At 41.7% G+C, this 15,003-nt stretch overlaps 1 long non-coding RNA gene across 1 annotated transcript; it reads right to left on the bottom strand.

Annotated features, from left to right (window-relative positions):
- Positions 1–404: 404 nt before the first annotated feature.
- On the bottom strand, positions 405–2,338 carry LOC127092515 (uncharacterized). The gene is made up of 3 exons (XR_007792197.1): positions 1,215–2,338; positions 899–983; positions 405–798 (listed from the first exon to the last, which is right to left on the bottom strand). It is a non-coding gene; the product is annotated as an uncharacterized LOC127092515 (long non-coding RNA).
- Between the last annotated feature and the right edge of the window lie 12,665 nt (positions 2,339–15,003).

Genomic DNA, 15,003 nt, shown 5'->3' with positions numbered 1-15,003 from the left:
GAAGGGTGACTGAGTCCCCAAGCTAGGGTTCATTGTAATGACCATGCTTGTATTGGAGCTTTTGATTTTTGTAGGTATTTATCATGGAGCATAGGGGAAACCCTAGCTAATCGGTATTGGATTCAGTCCCTGAAACCCTAATTGTGGGTCCATGATTTAGGGAAGTGCTTGTGGGGCTTGTGCCTTTGTCTGAAACCCTAATTCATTGGTGTTGGGTGTAAGCATCATTAAGGTCAATCAAATCCCTAAAACCCTAGTTTCCAGTTGTGGCACTATCACCATTTGTATGCATTCAAGATTAAGGATTCATCTGATTCATTTGATCAATTATGGATGTATTCAGTTGCTTGCTTAAGATTCATGGTCCTGATTCACTCATTAGGGTTCATTCGAAGCTTCACATGTTCATGAATTTTTGTTTGATTGATGTTCATCTGATTTGATTCATAGCATGGCATAAGTCATTTGGTTAAGAAGTATTGTGGTCCACATTCAATTGTCCATAAGGAAATACACATTTATACCTAAGTTGAATGTTGGTCAACTGTTGACTTTTCGGTCAGCCAATTGACCAAAGTCAACCATCTTTTCCAACCATTTTCCTTTTCAATACAATACATGTCCATTCCAAACCATGTTCATTAGAAAGTCCATTTTTAATCTTGATTCATTTTCATATTTTTAAACCTACAAACTACAATTCCAAGCCAAATCTAAAACCCGATCCCACTTGACCATAAGACAATCTCTAAGTAGCTTCATGGAAAATTCCAAGCTTGAATCCAAACCATGTTCAAGCTGCACAATAAGAACATAACATAACATTTAACAACTGCTCCTAACAAAAACAAAATTGTAAAACAAACTTCAGTTCAAAAAAGAGAATAACAGAAAACACCTTCAATGACCCTCTTGAAAAACCATCCAACTGACATAACAAAATTTTGAGAAGAAGAGAACTCCTTCAAAGGTCTTTCAACAACCTGCAAAAAGGGGAGAATGCAAATCTTTACTTCAACCCTTCAAACTAACCTCAACAACCTCCAATAAAAAAACCCTCTAAAACCACAACTAACACCCCTAACCAAATTAAAAACACACTTCCAACTCTCTCATAAGAACCCTTCAAAGAATTCCAACTGAATTCAGGAACAACCTCTAACTATCAGGAAAAAACACCTCAACAGAAACTAAACAAAAGGCAACTAAATTACCTTAACAAAGCCAACTGAATTCACCGGAACCTTGAAAAAACAGAAACTTCACAACCTCTTGAACCAATCCTCATAACAGAATGAACATCCCTCACAACAACCCGACAAACTGACTTCAAAAAGTTCCCCCACACAACTCCATAACCGAATTACAACCACCTCCTCTAACTCCCTATAACCTCTTCAATGCAAACTGAAATTTCCCTCCCCCTAACCAACTTCCAGAACCGCCACCCCCTCCATTTGAACCTCAATAAAAACTTCAAGTTGTAGCCTCCAAAACACATCAAGAACTCCCTCAAAAACCTTCATTAAAAACCTGCAAACTGACTTCAAAAACTCCTTAACAGAACTTCTGCAACGAACTTCTCAAAAAAACTCTAACCGAATTTCAACTCCCTCAACTTCACTTCCTCAATCTTCTAACGGATAACAAATTTCAACCCCTTCAACGAACTCCATAACAAAATTGGAACCAAATTTCAACTTCCCTAAAAAAATTCTCAATCCTAATTTCTAACAGAAATTCTGAACCTCCCTCATAACGACCTTTCCAACATCACTTCTTGAACCTTCCATAATAGAACTTTTGCACCCTTCAACAATGGATAACAAACTTTTTCAACCCAAGAACTCCACTCCAATTTCTAACAGAATATGATCATCCCTAAAAAATTCCTTCAACAACAATGCTCAGAGAAGAACATGAACATCACAAAACTAAAAAAGAAGAAAGGGGAAGGATCAAGAAAGGAAAAATTCCGTTGGAACCTGTTCACATTCTTGCCAAAGGCACGAATCGAAGATCATCTTCAATCTTCATCTCAATCAACAACGATCCTTCACTCTTCGTCATCCACCATTTTGACCATGATTCGGAATCGAGCACACAACGACATCGACGCATCCTTCACAATGAAACAACAACATCGACACGAATTGAAAAGCAGACAAAAGCGCAATGCATAAATGAGATTTAATTTCTCGTTGATTCACGTTAGCTCGCCTGGTCACCAAGGGAGATTTTCCGGCGCCGAGGGTGAGTTTTCTTTCCATGTTTGACCCAAGTTTTCTTTCGTTGTGTTTGAATTGGATGCAAGGTCCAATGTTCTTGTTGAGTATGGATTTGGACCGTTTGTGAACCCAGTTTTGGGGATCTTTTTGGGGAGATTTGGGCCTTCGGCCCAAGCAAGCAATAGGCCATTGTTTCATACACCCTCCAATCCATTTTCATACCCCTGGCCCATAATTTGTTTATGCTAATCCCTCATTATTCCCTTTTAGATCATCCTAATTTATTGTTAATTTTAGTTGTTCCTTTGATTAATCATTAATCCCTTTTAATCTTGATAAAATTAGGCTTTTTTTTTAGATTGTGATCATAGGAATTAATATAGTTTTTTTTGATAATGAAGCTAATTCATCATTATAATCGATTAGGTAATTAGAATTAGAAATTAGGTTAATCATGTTAATTAGATTTTGGAATTTTTTTTCAGAAGTTGATTTCACATCGTTAACCTTACCATGATTAGGATAATTGACCATTAGGTTTTGATATTCCATTTTTGTTGATATAATTCATGATTTGATTAACATGTTTAATTGTAGGTTTTATCATGATTTTCCATTAGGTTAATTTTTCCATTCGATTCATATATCACATTATGATTGTCATAATCATGTTCGTTAAATGAAGTTGTGATTTAGATTGGTAGATTTCCCATTTGATTGGTTTGTTCCCTAATTCATGTTTAGGTAGATTTTAATCCTTAGATTTAATGTTCACTTTAATTGTCCATTTAATTGATTCATTTGATTTGTGATCATATTGAATAAACTGAAAATCCCATTTCAATTTAGGTGTTGAATACCTTGTATGCCTAATTTCATTTGCCATGATCACATGATAGATCTTTGATTACTTGTCATAGATTAATCCATTGCCATTTGAATTGATTTAGATCTTTGAATATGTTTACACTTGTTGTATCATTCTCATTTGACTTAACCTCATACTAACCCCATTTGTTGTTTGTTTCCACATGTGACTTTGAGATTCAAGCACACTCATAACTAGCCATGCCTCTAACCTATTCACTTGACTTGTATTGTATGGAGTATCATGCCACTTGTATGTTTTAGGCATGGTACATGTCATACGGTGAACTGGACTTTATTTGGATTTGTAATCGCAATGTCGCGGTTAGCAAGAGTCGCCACCGACTTTTCTTTTATCCCTTAAGGAAAGGTGGAAAAGAACAGGAAAGACCTTAATTTTAAATTCTTAGGTTCGGGAGGTACTTTATACAAAGGGAAGGTATTAGCACCCTTTGTATCCATGGTTATCCATGGGCTCTTAATTGCTCAATCATTTATGTTTTCTAGTCTGAAAAAGGTGGTTGAAAAATGTATGAAAAATGTTTTGAAAATGAGAATTTAACTTTGTAATGACTCTTGCATGAATGTATACAAAGTGGTTATCTCGTTTAATTTAGAAAATAGTGTAGAAAAATATAACTCGGCAATGATCCTAGTACGGATGTATGCTAAGTGGTGATTTTCCAAAAGAAGATGTTTGAAAGGTGTGAGGTGCGAAAAGTATATTTTTTTTTTAGGTTATGAATGAGCAATTAAGGTTATACCTGTCCGAGGTCTTTCTGGGCATTTCCCATCCTTATGAGGGTAAAACTGTCCTTACTATTGAGAAGTAAGTAGTTTTATCCTTGGGATGTAGAAGGGTCATCGTAGGGTCATCGGCTGGTCATTGAAGGCAACAGTTGTGAGGATACCTTAGCATTCGAAGGGACTATCATCATTTAACCGTAGGCTACACCGAAGGGTCATCGAGGGACAAAATGGTATTTTCGAAGGCAACGTCCGAGGGACTATGATGATTTTACCGAAGGGTCTTTGCTAAGGATATCCCCATATTCGCGGGACATGACCGTAATATTGTAATCGTGGGGTAATAAAGAGAGGTCCGATATTATTTATTTAAAGTCCATGTTTTAAGTTCATTAGGTAATTATGGTGATACCGCATTAAATAGATACATTAAAATCAACACATTAAGGATCACTACATCAAAATTAATTAGGCAATCAATATGGATCTTCACATTAAAGTGAAATAATTTAGAATCCCTCTCCATGAAGGCTTCCCATGCATAAAGCGGCGTACCTAGCCGGTTATTTCTTCGGAAGTATGCTAGCCTTTACACCATGAACACACGGATTAAAGCATCGAGGTAAAATACAATTGGAAATTGCACCATAAAATAAATATCACAGCCAGGAATTTAAGCCAAATAATGCAGAATCATCATTAGGTAAACATGAAATGGGCAGCAAAAAGCAAAGCAGCCCCTGGCCCGGTCGCCTCTGCTTCGCCTAGCGAAGGCTCAGCGAATGCTCGCTGCGGGCTCGCCTAGCGATGAGCTAGCGAGCGGCCACGGGTTTGAAATTATGACCTCAATCTGCAGCATGTCTTATGGCCTCCAATACAAAATTACATGGTTCAGTTTCACACTATTCAAACACATTTAAATTCTCATGCAAGACTTCAAAATGTTTATGAATTCAATTATAATATCCTCCACAAATTAAGAACATGAAGTGTTACCATATGCCAAATGAGAGTATAAAACGATATCACATGCAAATTAAGATACTAAAATGGTACCACATGCAAAATAAGGACACAAAGTGATAATCATATGCCAATTAAGAAACTAAAGCGATAATAATAATGCAAACCTGTTTGCAAATCAAATTGCAACCTTGGATTGGCGAGCCGGATTGAGTTGGGCGACGATAGCTTCGGAGCGGGTAAGCGGCCTTCAGGGTTTCCGCCTTCTGAACTCTTTGGATCAGCAGGGTTTCTGCGTTTCTCCCTCTGGATGCGTGTTTCCGTCCGTCTTCGTCCGTCTCCCTCCCCTTTTTCGTGGCAGTGGAGCATGTATTTATAGTAGAGGTAGTGGTGACCTAATGGGCTTAAAATGAGGTCCAAAAATCTCAAACTTCGCAAGCTTCGCTAGGCGAAGGAATTGCTCGCCTAGCGAGCAAACTAGGTCTGGGCCTTTTCCTGGATCCAACGCTTCGCTGGGCGAATGGCATGATGAAATGTTCGCTAGGCGAAGGAGCTGCTCGCCTAGTGAGCCAGCTGTTTTGGGCCGCCTGTGGATTGGGCCTGTTGTGAGTGGGCTTTTGTCCATTTGATATCAGTGCCTTGCAGAACAAGTCAGAGGGTCTTAGAAAATGCTTTGTAATATCAACGGGCAAATTTTGGGGTATGACAGCTGCCCCTGTTCAATATTCTTGAACCGAGAGAGTAGAATGGTATGTGCACCATTCGTGGTCTGGAGGTGGAAGATTATTGAACACTAGAATGCCCCAAAAATTTGCGCTTGTTCATTTGTCTTGACGGAGATGGGCTTAAAGATGCCATCCAAGAAACTTGCTGAGGAGATTTCCAGATTGTGTCGTACGTTAGACGATATCTAGAGACATGGGTGTCACACCGGGTCATACATCAGACCGTATAGCGAACCCTCCATTATGCTGTTGATTTCGTCGGGGAGTCAGAGTATGCTATACTGCTGGGGATAAGGGATCAGAATGGATCATACGTTAGACCGTGTCTGAATACCAGAGTGAGCTGTTCTTTAGGCAGATGACTTTGCTGGGGATGAAAGATCAGAATGGATCGTACGCTAGATCGTATCTGAGTTGCAGAATGAGCCGTACGTTAGGCTGAAGCTGCTGAAAAGGGAGTAGTCGTATACTAGGCTACCATTCAGGAATGTACCTGTCCGAAGGTAGCACCTGAGAAAGGGAGTAGCCGTATACTAGACTACCATTCAGGAATGTACCTGTCCGAAGGTAGCACCTGAGAAAGGGAGTAGCCGTATACTAGACTACCATTCAGGAATGTACCTGTCCGAAGGTAGCACCTGAGAAAGGGAGTAGCCGTATACTAGACTACCATTCAGGAATGTACCTGTCCGAAGGTAGCACCTGAGAAAGGGAGTAGCCGTATACTAGACTACCATTCAGGAATGTACCTGTCCGAAGGTAGCACCTGAGAAAGGGAGTAGCCGTATACTAGACTACCATTCAGGAATGCACCTGTCCGAAGGTAGCACCTGAGAAAGGGAGTAGCCGTATACTAGACTACCATTCAGGAATGTACCTGTCCGAAGGTAGCACCTGAGAAAGGGAGTAGCCGTATACTAGACTACCATTCAGGAATGTACTTGTCCGAAGGTAGCACCTGAGAAAGGGAGTAGCCGTATACTAGACTACCATTCAGGAATGTACCTGTCCGAAGGTAGCACCTGAGAAAGGGAGTAGCCGTATACTAGACTACCATTCAGAAATGTACCTGTCCGAAGGTAGCATCTGAGGAGATAAAGGTCTAACTTGGTCGTACATTAGACTGTATTTGAGTGGTTGAAGGTCAGAATGGATCGTATGCTAGATCGTATCTGAGTTGTTGAGGGTCAGAATGGATCGTCCGTTAGATCGTATCTGAGTTGAAAGAGTCATATGTTGAGCTGAATCAGCATGAACCGTATGCTAGGCTATATCTGTATACGTTGTACTTGCAATAAATGTCTGGGATGGGCTTAAAGATGCCATCGCTAGGAGGATATCGAAGTGTTGTCAGAATGAATGTTCCCATGAATTGCATCTGGAATATGTATCTGAATCTTGTCTATGATTGACAAAGGCGTCTGCCTGGATGAGCCTTTTACTTTGACTATATCAGGAGGATAATTAACCTGCAAAGAAAGGTTAGCTTTATGCCATGTCATGATGCATGAGATGTTTTATGCTTTCGAAAATAAATGCGAATGTTGAATGCATGCGTATGCTGTGAAATGATGTAATGAATGAGTTATGCGTATGAGAAGTTCTGCTTGGGGACTCTACTGGGGAAAATAAATCCCCATCTACTGATTGGAGATATTCGTGTTGAGGACCCTCTCTCGGCTGGGGGTTCTGATTTCTGTCTGATGGTAGAGATATTCAACAGAGCCTGGCTGGGGATGGATGAGATGATCAATCTGTCTGATGATGCCGACCTCTGTTGGGGAATAGCTGGCTGTGCCGGGGAATACTGCCAACTTTTTCTGGGGAAAAACAGGCTTGCTGGGGGAAGAGAATTGGTAGTGGATTCATTGGAAGCATGATTAGACCTTATCCTCGATCCCGAAGTCTTGTAGTAATTGCTATTGCTATTCTATGTACGTATTTTTGATAAACATTGATCATATTCAAATGCACATATTAATTCAAATTAAATCAATGGACATTTACGCAAACAAAACAGAAAAAGTAAAAACAAAAGTATCTTTTTTGAAAGAAGGTTGTATTGATTTTGAACGGAGGCCTATAAACAGGCAAATTGTGTACAAGGAGACAGAAATCCTAGTAAGAGGAAATTGTCAAAAACAAAGAGACAGCTATGCAGAAAAAGTCCTATTGATTTTAAGTCTACTACTGCCATTATGTCTTCAAGCATCTCATCCCCTGCTGTCGGATAGAAGTGATTGGCTTGGTCAGTCCCTGGAACTTGGATGAAAGTTGACTGAGAACGGGACATAGTCATGCGCTTTAATCCCTAATTTTTGCCTGGACCGCCTTTTCAGGTTTTCAGTCCACCAGGATACCCTTTTTTGCCCAAGCCGCCTTTTCAGGTTTTCGACTTGCCGGGTGTACATTTTTATATGTTTATCCCTAATTTTTGCCCGAACCCTTTTGGTTCGCCGGGATGCCCTTACTTTTGCCTAGGTACGTCGACCTAGCGGGTCTCTTTTATGCGTAGTATTTTTTAACTATGTCCGCGTTCACGGGATGCGGGAAGTCTTCGCCATCCATTGTAGCAAGTATCATGGCTCCACCAGAGAATACCTTCTTAACTACAAATGGCCCTTCGTATGTGGGAGTCCATTTGCCTCTGGGATCACCTTGGGGTAGAATGATACGCTTGATCACCAAGTCACCAATTTGATACACCTGTCTCTTGACTCTTTTGTTAAATGCCTGGGTCATGCGCTTCTGATATATCTGCCCATGACAAACAGCCGCAAGTCTCTTTTCATCAATCAAATTTATCTGATCGAGTCGTGTCTGAATCCATTCATCTTCATCTAAGCCCGCCTCTTTCCTGATTCTTAGAGAGGGAATCTGGACTTCCACTGGTAAAACGACTTCCGTTCCATAGACTAAAGAGAAAGGAGTTGCCCCTGTCGAAGTGCGTACTGAAGTGCGATAACCGTGAAGGGCAAACGGTAACATCTCATGCCAGTCTTTGTACGTTACCGTCATCTTTTGTATGATCTTCTTGATGTTCTTATTAGCAGCCTCTACGGCGCCATTCATCTTTAGTCGGTACGGAGAAGAGTTGTGATGCTTAATTTTGAACTGCGTGCAGAGTTCAGTAATCATCTTGTTGTTCAAATTAGTACCATTGTCGGTGATAATCCTTTCAGGGATGCCATATCGACAAATAAGACTATTCTTGATGAACCGTGCCACCACATTCTTGGTGACAGAAGCGAATGAGGCTGCCTCTACCCACTTTGTGAAGTAATCAATGGCGACGAGAATGAAGCGATGTCCATTAGAAGCCATAGGTTTAATCTCTCCGATCATGTCGATGCCCCACATTGCAAAGGGCCAAGGAGCTGTCAACACGTTCAATGGAGCAGGAGGCACATGTACTTTGTCCGCATAGATCTGACACTTGTGACAGGTTCTGGAGTGATGGTGGCAATCTGCTTCCATGGTAGACCAATAATACCCTGATCTCAGAATCTTCTTGGCCATTGTATGTCCATTAGAATGAGTCCCAAAAATACCGTCATGCATGTCTTCCATAATCCTTTCTGCTTCCTTTTTATCCACACAGCGAAGCAGAGTCGAATCATGATTACGTTTGTACAACACTCCGTTACTCAGAAAGAATTTAGCGGAGAACTTCCTCAGGAATTTTCTGTCCTTGATGGATGCCCCTTCAGGGTATTCCTGAGCTTCTAAATATCTTCTTACGTCGTGGAACCAAGGTTTCTCCTGTACCTTCTCAGTGTTAAGTCCATAACAGTAAGCTGGTTCATCTAACCGTCCGATGGTAATCATGGGAGCTTCGCTGCCCCATCTGACTCTGAACATAGATGACATGGTAGCTAATGCGTCTGCCAACTGGTTCTCCTCTCGTGGAATATGTTCAAATGTTACCTCTTCAAAGTATGGGATTAATGTCATCACTTGCTCTCGATAAGGGATGAGATTTGGATGTTTAGTATCCCATTCCCCGTTGATCTGACTGATTACCAAGGCCGAATCTCCGTACACTCTCAAAAACTTGATTCGCCAATCTATAGCAGCTTTGAGTCCAAAAATACATGCTTCATACTCAGCCATATTATTGGTACAATGAAAACATAGTCTAGCAGTGAGAGGTGTATGGTAGCCTCCGGGAGAAATGAGTACAACCCCCACACCATGGCCCAATGCATTAGAAGATCCATCAAAGACCATAGTCCATCGGGATCCCCATTCGGGTCCTTCATCTGGTTTAGGTTTTTCATTATCCGTAACAAACATGACATCCTCATCTGGGAACTCAAAATTCATAGATTGGTAATCATCCACCGCTTGATGAGCCAAATGATCAGCCAGCACGCTTCCTTTGATTGCTTTCTGGGTAGTGTACTGGATATCGTACTCTGTTAAGATCATCTGCCATCTCGCTATTCTTCCGGAGAGGGCAGGCTTCTCGAACATGTATTTGATGGGATCCATCCTAGAAATCAACAAAGTGGTGTGATTCAACATATACTGTCTTAGTCGGCGAGCAGCCCAGGCCAAAGCACAGCAAGTTCTCTCGAGCAGCGAGTATCTTGTTTCACAGTCGGTAAACTTTTTGCTAAGGTAGTATATGGCATGCTCTTTTCGACCAGACTCGTCATGTTGCCCCAACACACACCCCATTGAATTTTCTAACACGGTCAAATACATGATTAGAGGTCTTCCTTCAACTGGTGGTATCAGAATTGGAGGTTCTTGAAGGTACTTCTTGATTTTGTCAAAAGCTTCTTGGCATTCGTCATTCCATATCATTTCTTGATTTTTTCTCAGTAATTTGAAGATGGGTTTGCAGGTAGCGGTCAAGTGGGAGATAAATCGAGCAATGTAGTTCAAGCGTCCCAAGAAACCTCTGACTTCCTTCTCCGTACGGGGAACTGGCATTTCTTGAATAGCTCTCACTTTAGCCGGGTCAACCTCAATTCCTTTGCCACTGACAATAAAGCCTAAGAGTTTACCGGATCTCACTCCAAAAGTGCATTTGTTCGGATTCAATCTCAACTTGTACTTCTTCAGCCTCTCGAACAGTTTGTATAAATGATCGAGATGCTCTTCTTCAGTATGAGATCTAGCTATCATGTCATCCACATATACTTCTATCTCATGATGAATCATGTCATGGAACAAAACCACCATAGCACGCTGGTATGTTGCCCCGGCGTTCTTTAGACCGAATGGCATTACTCTGTAACAGAAAGTGCCCCATTGCGTCACAAACGTAGTTTTCTCCATGTCCTCAGGTGCCATTTTAATCTGATTATAACCCGAGAATCCATCCATGAATGAGAATACTTTGTGTTGAGCGGTGTTATCTACCAGAACATCAATGTGCGGGAGCGGAAAGTCATCTTTGGGACTTGCTTTATTCAAATCTCTGTAATCTACGCACATTCGCACCTTACCATCTTTCTTTGGCACTGGCACCACATTAGCAACCCATTGAGGATAAGAAGTAACGGCTAAGAAACCGGCATTGAATTGTTTCATAACCTCGACTTTGATTTTCTCAGACATTTCGGGACGCATGCGGCGAACCTTTTGCTTGACAGGACGGCAGTTTTCCTTCGTAGGCAGCCGATGCACCACTATGTCAGTATCCAATCCGGGCATGTCTTCATAAGACCAGGCGAAAACCTCTACATAGTCGTGCAACATCTGAATCAATCTTTCCTTTACACTGTTTTCCAAATCTGCTCCTATTTTGACTTCTTTTCTGTCTACCTCAGTACCCAGATTTACAATTTCAAGGGACTCTTCATGCGGCTGTATAGTCCTTTCCTCTTGCAGTAATAGTCTGGCAAGCTCTCCAGGGACTTCACAATCTTCCTCACTTCCATCTTCGGCTTGGTAGATTGGATTTTCAAAGTCATAATGAACAGTAGCGGAATTATTATCAATAGGATCCAGAGTGAGTACGGATCTGCAATTTGTTACGTGAGTGTGTGTAAGAATGCATAGCTTGTTTGAAAGACGACAGGAAAAATAAAGAGCGCAATATTTGAATGCGGAAAAGTCCATTGATTTATTGAATATGAATATGCTTATGAAATGACAAAACCCTTAACAAATTAGCCATTGTGCCCCGGGTATAGACACAATGCTTTAAGAAGTTCAATTAAAAAAAATAAAGATTTGCAATACTAAATGGACAATAACAATTACTCCTGACTAAAGGAGATCGGGATAGTGTCTTCAGCCTTCCAATTATTGAGTTCGTCGCCAATTGTTGGGTAGATCCAGTTATCCAGGTCGCAATCACTGTCAGCATCTTCTACAGCATTGATTTGATCTTTGACCATCTTTTCAGAGCTAAATCCCAGACCAGATTTATCAGACTTGTAGGGTATGTTGATCAGTTGACCCCAGCCAGTACAGCCACCATCTTCAACCACAGCTTGAGCGTCCTTCAGGGAAACCATGGCAGGAGAAGCTCGAATAACCTCAGGCACAAGGGAAGTCGGCTTAAGGACAGGACTAGGCGGAGGAACCACTTCAAATGACTGAGTCGGAGTCTCGAAGAATTCACCATCCATCTCAACGTATCTGAAGGTATGCACACTACTGACAATGTATTCTTCTTCCCCACACACAGTGACGATCTTACCCTCTATTGGATACCTCAGCTTTTGATGGAGAGACGAAGCTACAGCACCTGCCTCATGAATCCAAGGGCGTCCCAGCAAGCAGGAATAGGCGGGGCGAATGTTCATTACATGAAAGGTAGTGTTGAAGACTTGAGGTCCTATCTTGATAGGGAGAACAACTTCACCGTGGACAACACTCTTTGCACCATCGTAAGCTCGCACCACAATATCACTAGGTTTCAGTTCAATGCTTTTACAATCCAGCTTATCCAGTACATCTGTCGGCAGCACATTCAAGGAAGAGCCATTATCGATCAACACATGGGACAAAGTGATTCCCCTACACTCAATGGAGATATGCAGGGCTTTATTGTGATTCTTTCCTGCTGGTGTTAGATCAGCATCGGAAAAGCCTAGGCCATTGTCAACAGCCAAGTGAGCAACATAATTTTCGAACTGATCGACGGAGGTCTCTTGAGGTACATGAGCAGTCTTCAAGAATCTTATCAAGGCATGGGCGTGAGATTCAGAGGATAACAACAAGGACAACATCGAGATTTTAGACGGGGTATGCCCCAACTGTTCTACCACATCAAAATCACTCTTGCGGATGATTTTCAGCACTTCTTCCATTTCTCGTTTGGCAACATCTTCAGTAGTAGCTTTGATCGGTGTCTCTGACTGAGAAGGGTTGACTGGTTCCTTTCCTCGGTTTTCGGGAACCGGAGGTGAGATCTCTGGAGAGAAGATCCTTCCGCTTCGAGTAACTTTACTAGTCCCAACAATGTCATTAGGATTAGCAGAATTGCCAACTTGCTTTACACCATGGATGTAAACATCACCTCCATAATTCCACGGAATGGCTTTGCTCGAGGAATATGGTACTGGGCCAGGTGTAGTAATGATCAGGGGAGTTACTCTGGGTTCAGCAATGATCTTCACAGGTACTCTGGGAGCAGTAATCTTTACTGGACCTTTGGACCTTGCAATCACAGATACTTCTTCAATAGGGTCTTCCGCCTTAGAAACCCTTTCAAAGAGGATTGTACGATCGTCCATCAGTCGTTGGATACCATTCTTCAATTTCAAACAGTCTTCGGGCCGGAGTATGCAGAGATTGCAATCTTCAGTACAACCTGGAAATAAACCAGCTTGCAATAAATTCCTCTTTATGATCGGGAGAGGAGATGTTAAGTCCGCTACAGTAGTGATGAGAGGATTGTCATTGAGAGCATTAACAGCCTTGTCATGATTAGGCATAGGAGTAGTGATGACATTAGGAGTCTCCGGAGGCTCGAACTCAATTTCCCCCGCGTCGATCATGTCCTGAATTTTATTCTTTAACAGCCAACAATCGTTTGTATCATGTCCGGGGCTATCAGAGTGATATGCACACCTGGCATTGGGATTATAACGAGGCGAAGCAGTGTTGATATTTGCTGGAGGACCTCTGAGAGTGATTAAGTTTACCTTTAGCATACTTTGCAGTGCTTGTGCTAAAGTCATATTGAGCTTGGTAAACTGCCTTCTTGGTCTGTCTTGTCTCTGCTGGAAGTTTTGAGCTGGCGGGGCTGCGATCGTCACTGCTCCAACGGCATGGTCACCATTTTTCTTATCATGATTCTTCTGACCATACACAACATTCGATTCATTCTTCCCATGATAGGACTTCTTACTGCTTGTAGAAGTAGCTGCCTGTAACTTTCCACTTCGAATGCCGCTCTCCACCCGTTCACCTGTCAGTATAAGTTCAGTGAAACCTGATGAAGAACTCCCCAGTAGGTGGCTGTAGAATGGGCCAGTCAGGGTACCCATGAACAGGTCTACTAATTCTCGGTCAGTCATAGGGGGTTTGACTCTGCCTGCCAAATCTCTCCATTTCTGAGCATACTCTTTGAAGCTTTCTTTAGATCCCATGGCCATGTTCTGCAACTGTAGCCGAGTAGGTGCTAATTCAGAATTGTACTGGTACTGCTTATAGAAAGCCGTTGCTAAATCAGTCCAGGTGCGGATGTCAGAGCTCTCGAGCTGATAATACCATTCCAACTGAGTGCCAGACAGACTTTCTTGGAAGAAATGGATCCACAGTTTCTTATCAGTGGTATGCGGCTGAATCTTTCTCACATAGGCCCTTAGATGCATCTGAGGACAAGACGCACCATCATACTTAGTGAAAGTGGGGATTTTGAATTTGCGGGGAATGGTCACATCGGAGACCAGACCCAGACTTTCGAAATCCAGACCAGGTGTCTTCTGACCTTCCATGGCTAGCATGCGTTCTTCCAGCAGTTTGTACTTATCATCTCTTGGAGAGTACTGTTCATTTTCATACTCTTCATCCTCATCCTCAGGGTTAGAGAAATCAGCATTCTCCTCCTCTGAATCATTTTCCGCCCCCTCTTCTGGACCATTCGGGATTCCAAATTTGATTCCCGTAGCCTGTCCTTTACGCCTTCTTCCCGGGTTAATGAAACTCACAGCTTTCTTGTCTTTCTTCTTTTCAACCAAAAGAGCCTTCAGTTCCTCCTGCCCCTTGGATAAGCTTAGCATCATCTCCTTGAACTGAGCATTCTGAGTCTGGAGATCTTTGACAGTTTGTTCGAGATCCATTTTTCTTTTTAAGAGGCAGACCGTGAGAATATGGTCCTTTAGAATACCTGTTATGCAATGTTATGTTATGTGATGCAATGCATGAAATGTTTTCAAGGACTTTTGGAATTTAACTTTGCGTAAATCACCAACAAGAGAGAAATGTTTATTGCTACTTTTTTTAATCAATGTTCATTACAAAAGGAATAATAGTAAAATACAATGAAAGCTCAAGTCTCCCAG

Source organism: Lathyrus oleraceus, chromosome 6 (assembly GCF_024323335.1).
Source record: "Lathyrus oleraceus cultivar Zhongwan6 chromosome 6, CAAS_Psat_ZW6_1.0, whole genome shotgun sequence".
NCBI lineage: Eukaryota > Viridiplantae > Streptophyta > Magnoliopsida > Fabales > Fabaceae > Lathyrus > Lathyrus oleraceus.
This window is presented reverse-complemented; position numbering and strand designations above follow the sequence as displayed.